Source organism: Mugil cephalus, chromosome 12 (assembly GCF_022458985.1).
Source record: "Mugil cephalus isolate CIBA_MC_2020 chromosome 12, CIBA_Mcephalus_1.1, whole genome shotgun sequence".
Classification (NCBI taxonomy): domain Eukaryota; kingdom Metazoa; phylum Chordata; class Actinopteri; order Mugiliformes; family Mugilidae; genus Mugil; species Mugil cephalus.
This window is the reverse complement of record NC_061781.1, coordinates 22,184,325-22,198,191: the sequence shown is the minus strand read 5'-3', so window position 1 is coordinate 22,198,191 and position 13,867 is coordinate 22,184,325. Positions and strand designations below refer to the sequence as shown.

General features: G+C 43.6%; 1 protein-coding gene across 7 annotated transcripts in view; it reads left to right on the top strand.

Annotated features, from left to right (window-relative positions):
• Positions 1–13,867, top strand: part of sema5ba (sema domain, seven thrombospondin repeats (type 1 and type 1-like), transmembrane domain (TM) and short cytoplasmic domain, (semaphorin) 5Ba) — a 181,226-nt gene that overhangs the window by 8,163 nt on the left and 159,196 nt on the right. The gene's annotated exons all lie outside the window — the stretch shown is intronic.

Genomic DNA, 13,867 nt, shown 5'->3' with positions numbered 1-13,867 from the left:
AAAGCAATCAAAGCCTCATTCTTCTTCTTCTTTTTTTTTCTTTATGGAAAATCAGCTTATGGGATGTGTACAAGACCGACTCTGAACCGAGAGACGAGGAACAAAGGGAAGCAATAAAAAGAAGCCACATATTATTTTCTGCGGCGGCTATAAGTCTCAAAACATTCTCACGGAGAGTCAGACCAGGATATTATTCATCATCTTTGTCTGACTGCTTTTATTTTTTAATTTTTTTTTTCTATTTGACCTGGGTAGCAATGAGCACCTCGCTGTACTCCAGCTTAACCTGCCAGATTCCGAAGCGAAAATTATTCCGCTGTGTCTTTTGACCTTTTTCATTCCTCTATTGCCAGAAATCTCTTGGTCTGAAGCCAACAGGCAGACTGGATTTTTTTTTTTTTTTTTTTTTTTTTTTTTTACTCGGACCAAATGGCTGATTTGTGATTCATGTCCAGTGTGAGCTGTGGGCTTCTGGACTTGAGGCTTTGCAGAGGGAGGGGGGGCGGGGATGGTGGTGGTGGTGGTGGTGCTACAAGAGAAGCGTTAATTAAGAGCTCGTTAGTTAACAGGTGCTGCACACTTTAGAATATTTACGAGTGCATGACTGTGAAATGTGTAAGTAAGCACTTGTGCGAGTGGCGTGGACCCCTCCAGACTCTGACCCCCGGTCCTCATTTGATGTCTGACACGAGGGTTCACTGTACAAAGGTTGCTCTGTGTTGAGCCTGCCAAGCAAGGCACAAAAGTGGAACAAAAAGTATGATGTATCGAAGTTTTTTTTTTTTACTATTTGCCCCCTCGAGCTTCAAGTGTTGAACCGTAAACACATTTTTTGCGCCCCACTACCTCCGCAACTTCGCTTCTCGTTTGGCTTTGGTTACTATGGCGATAGAAGTGGCTCTCGGCGGGGGGCAGGAGGGGGTCTGATTCAGGCTGAACTAGACTAGAGAAAAGAGGGGAGCGTGACAGTGATTAATGTCCTGGCAGAAACGGAGACAGTCAACTCTCTCAGAGTCCCATCGTCTCCATCCGAGTATTAAGAAGCGCGGTGATGGTGGGAGTGGGAGTGGGAGTGGGAGTGGGGGCCCCTGACACCTCCGCTCACAGAGAAGTTTAATCACAATCATGTGAATTATTTATTATACAAAAATCTATTACTTTTTTCTTTTTTCTTTTTTTTTGACTAAGCGGATGAAAGCTGGAGTAAATTGAAATGTTGGATTAAGCCGTGGAGGAAATGAGATTCACCTGTGTGTCTTCTGAAATCAATCCCCTCAATCCCGCTGATTAATGGAAAAACATTTGTCTCAGCGTCTTAGTCCGAGATAAATGAGAACGATTTCTGAAACGGCAAAGTGGCCTTTAGCCGGTGGGCACGGGGAGCGGGGATGATAGTCGACCGGTGAGAGTCACGTGCCCGTATTCCGGTTAGCGTGGTGCCTGTTAACAAGCATGTGGAGTGATGGAAGACCGGGGGCCAAACGTCTGCATGATGGAGATAAGCAGCCAACTGTGGCGGTGTGCCCCCCCCACCCCCACCCCCCAACCCCCGAACAGGAAACGCTCCAGAACGCCACATCTGGATATTTAAACATTTATTTAAAGACTAGGTTTCTAGATCGTAGGTTTTCAACAGGGGGTCCGCAGCCCCTAGGGGGTTGTAGAGGTACTGCAAGGGAGGTATCTATCTATAAGATTTTTCAAAGATTTTTGCCCTTGCAGTGCCTCAACGGTATATATTTTACTTTCCCCCACAAACTAAATTTCTGTAAATAGACTACTACACATTAACATGATCCAACATACAGTCAGCACCTCTCAACTGTCTCAACAGCTACTTTCACACAGAGCACCACATTAGCTGAGACCTGTCAATCTAAGCCTCCTGTACACAGTAGGCCCCGCCCCCATCGCCGCTGAGCCAATCAGGAGGCCGCATATCACACGCTAACTCTTTCAGGTTTCCCAGCAATTAGCCGAGAGTCTGTTCAGGTGGAATCCAGACACGAGCTGCATTATTAGGAGAGAAGCTAACAGTGTAGCTCGCTCCCATTAACATCCATTCATCCAAGGTTAGATTAGTTGTGGGCTTCTCGTAAGGTTCAGATATCACACTACTGTGGGAGTGCGTGTGCCATCACATGGCTTGATTCACTGTCCCTAGCTATGTTTAAACTTAAACCTTGAATTATTTTGCTTATCTGTCAATTATATACACACATACATACCATTTAAGTATGTTTACAGCTGTTGCATGTTTGAAATAAAAAAAATGAATATTTGCTTATACTAGTAGATTATACATCTGTTCTAGGTGATGCAGATACATATACTGGATAGTCCAGCGCTTGCACAGAAAAGGCACCACCACACTCTTGCTTCATACTGGATTCACTTTTGTATCAAGAAAAAAAAAAAAAACCCTCAAAGCTTTGCAGCTGTACCTGTTCCTCTTTCATGTCCCCTGCATGGATCTCAAGCTCCATTAGAGCTCCTTTTTTAAGGATCTCGGTCCCGGCTTGGGTTTTTCTCACATCACTGCCCTCTCCCTTCGTCCTTCCCTCTGCCTCTTTACTTCACCACTCCTCCGTAACGCCGCTGCTGAAAGGAGCCTCCGTCGGGGTGGCTTTGCATGCGGCGCAGCTAAAGCTGACCCCGAAGAAAAAGCCCATTCTCTCCCTCCTCTTGAATGACCTCCACACCTGGAACCAGCTTCAAACACTTTTTGCCCACCGTGACCCCGGCCCTCTGAACCTGGCGTCTAAGGAGCACACACACACCGATACCGGTGTAAGACTTCATACAGACATGATGAATGAGCTCCAGACACGCATTCCTTTGTGTATCGAGAGGGTAGCGTTGCCTCGCCATTTTTTTTTTTTTTTCCCCCTGCACCTGTCTGGCTTCTTCACCTGACCTCAATGGAGTAAACGTGGCGAAGCTTCTGCACGCGTGTTGACAAAATGCTTAAGGACCACAGGTTCCTCCAGACTGAAGGAAGTGGAACGCTCTCTGGCTGTGTGTAAATCAGCTGCTGGACGTTTGATGGCAGAGTGTGCGTCTGCCCTCCCTCACAGCAGATTGCTCTTGCTAGTTTTGGCCGGCAGCCTCATTCATCACCCACCAGAAGCAGCTTTACCGAGGCTCTTTTTTTTTTTTTTTTAAAGAAAAAAAAAAAACTATGGCTGAGCTCCCAGTAGTGATCTTGGATTTATACTGTGTCTCTAAATGGCTAATATATTGTTTAACAGACATCTGGTCAGAGCATAGACTTTCTCAGCGCTTTGGAAACACCTAACTAATTTAAAAAGTACTCGGCGTATCACATTTTCATTCGCTGATGCTATGAAACAGCGATTATGAAAGCCCTCTCTTTAATTGCGTGTGTCATTTCCGTGCACCGCACCGGGGAGTACAGACATGTGGGTGCTCAGGGAGGGATGATTTACATGTTGCTGAAAGATAACATGAGCTCAAACATTCCTTTTGAGTTGTAAAACCACAGTTTCACTTCTTTTTTTTGTATGAGATGATGATTTGCAAGTTCAGTCAGGAAATAATTGATTGCTTTCTTTAAATGGAACAAATTTTCATGCATTTGGTGCAGTTATTCACAAATGTTGGTAGTATGAATGGATTTGTGATATGCGCCACACTTTTCAGTTGCTGCTTTTACAATCATCAAAATTAGGCCTCATGTGCCCACCTCAGTCAGATCAGACTGACCTCATCAACTCAAGTTGGACAAATATTGTTCTTTCTCATTTCACAGCGTACTTGTCGTCTCTCGTTCTCGGTGTCCAGAGATCTGACCTCGTTTCGTGTCGGCTCTAAATCCAATTCGCGTCTAACCCACAAGGCTTTGTTTACGTGATTACACTAGAATGGTTTTGGTTTGTTCTCAAACACCTCGCTGGATGAATGAACGGATTGATGGATGGATGATCAATGCAGGTAGATGAATACTTATGCCACCTCATTGCAGCAGCACTAGCAATTACCACGGCGGGGTTAGACGGGCCTCTGTGGTTGTGTTATATAGACACACACCACTTCCTCTCATTTGCTGTGGTTTCGTTTCTCGGCTCGATTCCGGTGAATTACGACGCCCCAGGGCCCCACGCAGTGCTCTGAAACATTGTTCGACAACTTTTTGTTGTTGTAGAGATGAGTTTTAAGAGTGTAGGACAGAAGGCAATTCAGTAGGTACCTCCTAGGGCAGGGGTCGGCAACCTTCAACACTCAAAGAGCCATTTGGACTCGTTTCCCACAAAAAAGAAAACACTGGGTGCCACAAAACCCTTTTGACATCTAAAATGAAGATAACACTGCATATATAATTTTTTATGTATAAAAACTATAGTATGCTGCATTTATGAAATGAAAGAACTGCTACAGAGAAAACAAAATGTTATTTATGCATACATAACAGGGATTTATCCATGGTTGGCCCACTTGAGGTCGAAAAGTTCAATAAATAGCGCGCTGGACCTGCCGGGGCGTGACGCACATCGGCAGTTGTGACGTATATTTTGAGCGACAGAGATTTAAACACATTTTATTTTAATGTTACAAGATCACCATAAATTCAAATTTAGAATTGTATTAAAAAAACTAACGAAGTTAAATAAAATACATTTGAATTAAATACTCGATAACAAGGAGAAGACTATATGTGCTGCAATGCACTGTGGGAGTTCGGTGTTTTTGTTGGATGTTGGATGACAACCATAGATATAGATACCGTATGAGTGTGAGTAGTGTGGCATTCAGTTGTTGCGTAGCTCTTGCTTGTTTACTACTGAGTGAACAGTTAGTGCCTTTCTGAGTTAGTTGGCGTGAAATAGTGAACGACTTTGATCAGCGTCCTTGTTCCGCACCGCTCGCCACGGAGAACCGCAGCAGAGGAACGAAAGAGCCGCATGCGGTTCCGCAGCCGCGGGTTGCTGACGCCTGTCCTAGGGCGCAGGTCTTCAACAGGGGATCCGTGATCCCTCGGGGGTCCACAGAGGTACTGAAATTTTTACCCTACAAATTTAAGTTTATTTGAATACACACTAACAGCAATCCAAAATATTTTAATAAGGAGGCAGAGGACATTATCTTTCAGTCAGCACTTCATTCATTCAGCGATACAGGAGCTGTCTCTACAGCGCACTGTTTCACACATAGCGCCACACTACACCTGTCAATCTAGGCCTCCTGTACACAGTAGGCCCCGCCCCCATCACTGCTAAGCCAATCACGAGGCACGCTGTAATATTAGCAGTCAATTATATATACACACATACCAGTTAGGTATGTTTATGTTTGTGACATTTGCACGGCCTACTGTTCATGTTAGAAATAAACCTGTGTATTATTTGAATGGCTTAATATTGAATGCAAGTTTAACATTGTCACCAAATCGCATAACAAGTCTCTTTGCTTTGTACCCACTGCATTTGAGAACACCACAAATGTGCAGCCAAAGACAGGTTTTAAGGGGTTAAGGGTTTTTATTTATTCTTATTTATTCTTACAGTCATGGTTAAACTGCAGCGTTTGAAGTGTAATGCGCATCCAGAATATTGCCAGGAATGACTCACACATGATTGATGGGCTGCATAAACAAGCAGAATAGAAATTGCAACCAACCGGTCTGAGGTGTTAGTGATTATTCTGCAGCAGCCCGCTGTCATTTGCAAACTGTCAAGCTGAACGCGTTGGTCATAAAGATTTGGTTTCTTTGACTGGAGGGGATGGAGTTCAAGATCCACCTCGCCTCACCTTGAAAACAACAAAGTTATACACACCTGAGTGCACATGTCTGGAGGTGCCGACTCTTAACCTCTGGTCCTCTTCGACTCTCGGCTTACACCAGGCTCTGTATGTGTGGCTGCATCTGTGGATACGAGTTTGTTGTTTGGAAGGGAAGTCATCGGAGGAAAGTTAAAGCTTAAAACATGGCTTAGAAAAACCTGGGTTTGTTTAAAACCGTTCCCAGATCAGAGATAAGATATGTTGGAAAGCTATTTCTTTATGGATTTCCGAATTTAGAAGATTGCATACATCTAATTATTACAATGAGACTTTTAATTGTAATTAATAACAGGATTTCCATAGCTGGTGTACAGTTAATGCAAATCGATCACAGTTTTTGATTGATTGTTTAAGAAAATGCGATATACAATGTGTGTACAATACTAAAATCCATCAGGATGATAAAATAAAGTCACATGACTTATTTACATTTGCGATTCATGAAGATTAAGCCAGTAGGCGGGCAGGAAAAGTATACGACAAGTACGTCCTACTGTTATTTCACATTTTACCACAAAAACAAACATCAAAAGAATATATAAAACACACAATTTCATAGGACACATTCTGGCCAAAGAGATATGTCATTATGCTAATTTACTCAGCATCCATCGTTTTAAAACTGAGCAGAGAAGCAGCAGAAATTTAATTATTTTTGTCCAGAATAATCTCAGAGATGGTGGTGGTCTCAGTTCAAAATCGAACGTGAATGCAGGTGTGTTTATCTTCTTCTGGAAAGCTTTTGGGCTTTTGGGCTGAACTTGGCATTTGCAGGAATATTTTTTTTAATTTTTTTTGATCATTTGTGCTTGGGGAGGTTTGTTTCTGCTTACCATCCACATCGCTGCTTCTGCATCCTGATTTCTAAGACCACATGTTTGTTTGAGGGTAAAATCACAAGGCATGCATGTGTTAAAAAGAACTTGCGTTACAACCTTAACCCTAATCCTAACCCTAATCCTAGCCCTATCCATACACTTTGACTATTTTTTGCATCTGCACGTGGAGTTGCAAAGAACTCCAGTCAACACAAACAGGGGAACGAGGAAGTTGTTTCTCTTAGCTATAGACTTTAGCGCGGGAACCCACTCCCGCCACCCTCAATGCCCCCATGCTGCTCCGACAGCGTGCCCCCACTGGCACGAAGCCCAGACACCCTTGGTGATTCACAAACCGGCAGTGATGACGGCCGTGCCCACGCGTCTTTGACTTGACTGAAGACGTGCTCCTATTCATTAAGGCTGCACAAATGACAGAGGGCCGCCTGTGCTGTGCGGCGAGAGGGATAACCGAGACATAAAGCATCGGCCTGTTGGTGAAGACAGCCAGTTTGTGTTGGTTAGAGTGTGTTTAACTTGTTCCTCTCGTTTTCCCTCAGCCTCTGCGATTGTGCTTTTCTTCCATCTAATGATTTGTTTCTCCAACAACAAACTATGTGATCTAAATGAGTGTTTGCCAATGTGTTTTTTTTTTTTTTCCTGCGAGCAATTAGTATTTTCAGAGAGCTCCTGGCGTGTCTTTGTTCGTTCTTGAGTTGTGCGCTTTGGATTAGTTTCATTTTACGTTCTCTCCTGGTTCGTGCAGTCTTCAGCAGGTAACGCATTTTGTGGAGTCTCGGAACTCACACAGATATAAAGAGACCGGCATTTTCTAGCTTTTTTTTTTTTGTTGTGTTTCTATGAGATCGCTCTCCTCTGCAGGTGCTGCCGACACAATGTGACAGCTAATATATTTCAGTGTTTTGTTTACACCTCGGCTCCCTTGTTGTAAGGACTCACACAGCCACGCAAAGTGTCAGTGGATTTACTGGATTTTCAGTCTTCAGTCAACCTGTTGTTGGAGTAAACCCAACATTAATTTCCAAAGAGAAAAGGTTTCGCGCCGGTGCACATTTGCCTTTTTGGGGTTATGTTTGTGTTTGTCTTTTCATTTCATTCAATTCCACAACAGTATGTGTTGTGTCCCTTCTACCTCCCCAAACTGTTGTGACTCATCAGAGAATGGACATGGGCCTTCAGAGGGTGCCCTGTGGTGTCTCAAGATGTTGTCAGTCGGGGGACTTTGGGTTCGGTGGGTTGAGGGGAGGGTCCTCTGCGGATCATCATCCCACAGATACTTGACCAGTTTGATACTATTTCAAAATGCTTCCTTAAGATGGTGCAACAGGAATTTAATGTATTAGATTTTCAACAGCAACATAGATTGGAATCTACAGGTGGAAGCTTTAACTGGACAATAAATGGACACTGTTATTTATGTGCTGGATAAAAATAGAAAATTCAGTTTTGCAACAATTGTACAATGCAGTGCAATAAGACAACAACGTAAAGTGATAAAACTTGGTACATTTTTATGTTCAAAAGGAGTGGGAAGAAGCTAAAGATTATTAAATACCTCCCCTTCTACCAATGAGACATAAAGAACCAAAAAAAATGAGGCATCAACAATAGTAGCCGCATCCTGTATCACCTAGTGTCTTTCATCGCTGTGTCTTATAAAGACGTCCTCTTTATACTTAACTTTGAACTGTTTTAAGTTAAAGTACGGTGTGCAAAGGTCCAAAGATGCCTTCATAGTGTAACAGAAACCCATTTAACCTGAAATATAGACCCAGTGCACCTGAAGCCAGAGAGAAGCCCGCCGTAAAACAGAAATAAGGATACCATCATGTGCTTGATGATGAAAACATCCTCCATCCCTGTGTGGCACGAGAAATGAACGCCTCAGTGAGCAGATACGGTTCCGTAATTTTTAGATCGGTATTAAAAAGCATAATGGCGACTTTGTGATGAGCGAGGCAGCTGAGCTCCCCGATGCGGCAGGATGACCTTGTTGCTTTAAAATATTCTGAAATGAAAAGACCTGGCCCGGATCCAGCGCGGTGGCCCTGCGTCTGCTGACAACGGCCATTTGATACTGAGGACGGGGGACAGGACGGTCCTGTGTGTTACTGTACACGCGTGCGTGTTCCTCATGTTTCCCTGTGATCTGGTGCGGCGGCTCTAGCCTGCAGGGACACGCAGACAGCTGCCTGGCGCAGGAGTGAGTAGCAGACCAAAAGGACTTGAGCGAACCCCGTCCCGTCCTCCTCTTCCTCCAGCACCACTTTATCTTTACTCTGTGCTTGTGCCAGACTCTAATGCACCACATGTGGACAATTCCAAAGCCTACTGAAAACCCAAGGCTATAAGAAGAGAATCGGAGATGTGCAAAACTGACGGGAGTGAAAAGAGATATTTTTTTTTGGCTGATGATAAAGGCATTACGTTGCTTTCAGTCCGATGTGTCAGTAAGCACCGTTGAGTCTGAAATCTGCACCCTGAGACCTCCTTTGTGATGGATGTTTTGGCAGTGAACCTCATATGTATCGTTTTTCCTTAGTGTTCCTTAGTAAAACAGGCTTTAAAAATAATAATATGCATAAATTGCTGCTGTTTGTGCGTCTGAATGCAGCCAGTCCTGTTTAAGGCCCACTGTTCGATCCATAAATGACTCATAACTGCGAATTAATTGCGGCTCATCTATCACCGCGTCGTCCAGCCTCCACAACGGATTCTGGTTTAGTTATGTGACTCACTGTGACACTTTATCCAGCAGCGCCTATGTAATTTATTCATTTAAAAGCCCTTTTCTTTATCAGCTTTTTGGGGCTTGAAATTAAGTTGTCTCCAATCTGTTTTATTGATGCGGCCCGAAAATCTAAAACCGAGAACTCACTGGGAACTTTGACCAAACGTCTGGTGAGACCTGCTGTCTTATTTACTTTCTCAGTGATGAGATGATTCATATTCTTCTATATTATTCTGAATCTATATTTACCTATTTAAGTTTATCTCGACGTCTCCGATAAGGCTACTTGCATGTGGCATTTAAGGCTGCTGGCTTTTCTTTTGTTTGATCTTCTTCTTCGTTGGTATATCATCAGATGGCCAACTTAGTGCCCTCATCTCTGGCCAGCTTGTGAGGGTGAGCTGTAGTAGACAACGGTGAGGGTATCTGCCCATCCTGAAGAGGTTGTTCTCTGCCTTTGTCTCGTCCTTGGCTTCTACCTTGGTCATTAGTCTCGATGATGCTTCAGCAACATTATTTTGATTTAAAGAATCAAGGACCAAGTATATCTAAATCAACAATCAGTGATCCAGAGATCATCTGGACAAAAAAAACAGAAGAGCGTTGGATACGATGAAAAGCAATCAAAGTCTCAGATGAGGACCAGGGATAAAACCAGTACAGATGCTCTTGGTTGGTTGGTTGAGGGAGGCTTTATTTGAGACCCTATGGATAACCAGGATGAGATGGAGATACGGGAGATAATGAAATGGAGACAGATCGTCCTTATTGATGCCATGCATCTGTTTTTATCTGGTTGTCTCAGGTCAGCTCACGGTCTAACCTCCCAGACGAGCAGAAGCGTACTAGCTCCTCAGGGATCCCAAACTGCAGATTGGATACGATCGTTAGTCCTCCAGGGAACCTTGAGTCTACCCTGGGGTGTCCTTACAGCTGCTGGAACCCGGTTAATCTCAAGCAGGAGGTGATCCGTGAGTCCCAAACCACCTCACATGACCCCTTTCGGTACAAAGAGCCAACGTCTCTACTCTGAGCTCCTTCCAGATGTGCAGATGCCTCATCCCGTCTCTCTGAGGCGGAGCCCAGTCGGCTGTATCTGCCATCCATTCAGCCTCTACCCTGGTTTAGTACTGTTGGCGAGGGCAGGAACATCACCTGGAGATGCTTGAACTTCTTCGCTTGGGGCAGAAAGTTCAGGGAATCGTACAATAGCGCCAAAAATAGTTTAACCCTTCAGAACCGATCTGTTAAAGCTTGCAGGTTTCGAATTGCTGTGGCTGAACACAAAGGAAGTTGTGCATTTGTCTGGAAGACCTTCGTGACAGCTCTCATCTCACCCAACCTGAACCTGCAGCAAACGGCAGCGGTGCGTCATCATTACCGTACGGCAGCTTTTTTTTTTTTTTTTTTTATCTGTGGGGGATGTTTAGGTGGTAAAGGGTTAGGAACAACTACCCCAAACTGATCAAGTATCTGTGAGTCGCCAAACACCACTACACAGATATTTATTAGATTTGTTTATGTCCAGCTTAAGATGAAAGTTTTTACTCACTTTAATGTTCTGGATGAATTTTCTCCACTTTTCCTCATTAACAGAATAGTTTTTCAGTTTGTTTTCAGTGTGAAATGAAGCAGAAATTGAACAAAAGGTTGGAAGCAACATCAGTCTTGCTCACGCCACATTGTATTCCACTGAGCTTTGATCCGCTCCTTCAAGAGTCTGACAAGAAGAGCTTGCTTTATAGAGTTGTGCTAAAAAAAAAAAAAAAAAAAAAAGTTTGCTCGGCTGATGAAACTTGAATTAATAATGTATCACTTTCAAAGTGTCTTGCGTCGACTTGTGGGGGTTTCGCAGGAGCCACTTTAAATTTATTTAACGTGCTGTCACAACTAATTATGTTGTGCTGGCTCAAACATTTCATCGGAGCTTGTTGGGTATCAGTTGTAGACAGACTTTCAGATTGAGTATGCGTATGATAGCCGTGCACGCACGCGTTCAGCTTTAGCGCTTCCTTTTTATCCCCCCCCCTTCGGGCCTTGCTCTCTTTGAACCCAAATTAATAGCCTCCTTTACTGCGTCACATATAATTTGAACCTGTCTCTCCGTTCTGCAATTTGGTCTTAATTGCTAAGTACTTCCATTTCAAGAGTTGTTAAGCAAACGGCGGGTATGACGGATGAGTCCGTGGCAGTAAACACAGAATTACCCCCCGTCAGACGCTTTTTTCCGTCTCCCCGCTGCCTTTCACAAAGTCGGGAAGTCTTTGCCGTCGTCCCGTCGTCAGAAGATCTCGATAAAAGACGGGGCCAATGGTTACCTGACACTTTCTTTTCTTTATATATCCTCACATCACAGTGATGAATGGGGGTTACGCTGCTGATCTTTAAAAGATGGATGGGAGTTTGATTCCCAAGACCAGGTTATATTAAATGCTTTAATTCTCGCTGTCCCCTGCCCCTCTTTTTGTTGCATTATCACGATTTATCTCTGTCTCTTATTCCATTTACGATGCATCCTCCTCATCATCAGAGGCTGCTTTTTAATTCCTAACATCTTTTTTATTTTTTTGAGCCCTCTGTTGAGCCACTCTTCATTCGTCTATTGATGTCTCCCTCATACAAATTGTCTGCTTTTCACTGAACCACTCTCTAAATTTTTTTTTTATTTTTTGAGCTCTTTCAGTCTCTACTCCAGGTGGAATATCCATTGATTAAAACCAGACGTGGTCTGCACTTCTGTGCCCGTCCGACCGGCCAAGCCCAGCTCACGAAGATGAATCACCTGCAGCGCCTTTTCTATCAGTCCACGCTCTTTCCACATCCATCCCTTACTCTCCCAACTGTCGACTCCGAAATGAAATGAGGCCCAGACTGATTGTGTCTGGCCTTAGTGGACAATAAACTGGTTTTGTGTTTGAGGAGTTAAGCTGATGCAACCAGTTGTGGAGAAAGTAAAAAGTAAAAAAAAAAAAAAATCAACCCTCACAGTATCAATCTTCACAGTATCAAATATTCACGGCCTGTAGGCTTGAAAGGTTCGGTCCTTTCTGGGGTTTGGCAGCTCGTCTGCAGTGGCTCCCTGACTGTTCAGCGCACTGAACAAATGCCGACGCATAAATAAAAGACAAAGAAAACGAGAGAAAAAAGGGATTGTCACAATAATCGACTCACAAGTTTGATTAAAAAATGAGAAAAAATGACCAAGTAAACACTCCAAGTAGCACAGTCTATCCACAATAATGATTCCTGAATGTAATGAACAAAAGGAAACGCTTATCGTTGTCACAGTGACTCATAAACTTGCTAAAGTCGACTCTGGTCTTGGCTGTGCCTTCTCTCTTTTCACTATTCTTTTTTAGAAGCGGCATTTTTTGTCAGATTAGTATAGATCTTCCCTCAGTTTTCATTTGTTTCTTTTAGCTGCACTGTGTAAAGCTAAGGCCCACTGTAGCGATCATCTTTGACTGCACACTGATCAGCCACAACATTAAAACCACTGACAAGAAAAGTAAATAACATCGTCTTGTGATAATTCAGGGTGCTGCTGGGAAACTTTTGGACCTGACATTCATGCATTTACATCTTACTTAGACGTGTAGCACCCACCTAGACCAGACCACACCCCCTCCACTCCATAGCAGTGACACTCTATGATGGCAGCATCTCAGTGTCGCTCGGGATCACATTTTAATTTGTGTAATTATTTGGAACACGTTGAATTGGCAGCATGGAAGTGAGCTGTGTAGGTGTGTTCGACCTGTCAGGTTTCAACCGTTCCCTGTCATCCCTGTCATTTTAATTCACAGCTGTCTTCCTTCACAAAGGAGCGAGCTACAAACATGTCACACACCTTTCAAGCCTTTCAGGATACAAGTGTTTGATGTGCAGGAGGGTAAAGAAAAGTGCGCTTTCAGTCTGATGGTTTCGGCCCCGAGACGCTTCAGCTCCACTGCAGGAAATCTTCATGCTGCAACATCCAGTGACATTATAGACAGAGTCGGAGCAGCTCCCTTTGCTGTTTCCGTGGTTGCTTTAGGCCTCCGCAGAGACTCGAACTTAAAAAACGCCCAACGTGGGAGTTGGAATACATCAGTGTTGGGCCTCACAAATGACTGAATGGGAGCAAATCCCTGCAGCCGTGCGCGTTCTTAAATCTCAGGGAAAGATTAATGCCCATGGTTACATCTTCACACCGGCAGCTGCTGTGCCTGGAGGTATTATGTTTTTTTCAGGTTGTGCATCCCGTTCTCATGAATGTGATATCAACTTGAGGGAGAGAAATTCTTCGCATTTGGCTCAAACGTTGACTTTATTTCCAGGATGAAATTATTCGAGTTCAATGCAAAAAGCTCAGAGTTCTCTATTACCTCATGAAACACTTTCCATTAATTATAACAAGTTTATTTGTTCATCCTCTTTCGGATCTCATGCAATGAATATTCTGCAAACACACTTTTAATAAATTAATTCTAAAGTCTTTATCATGTTTTAGTCT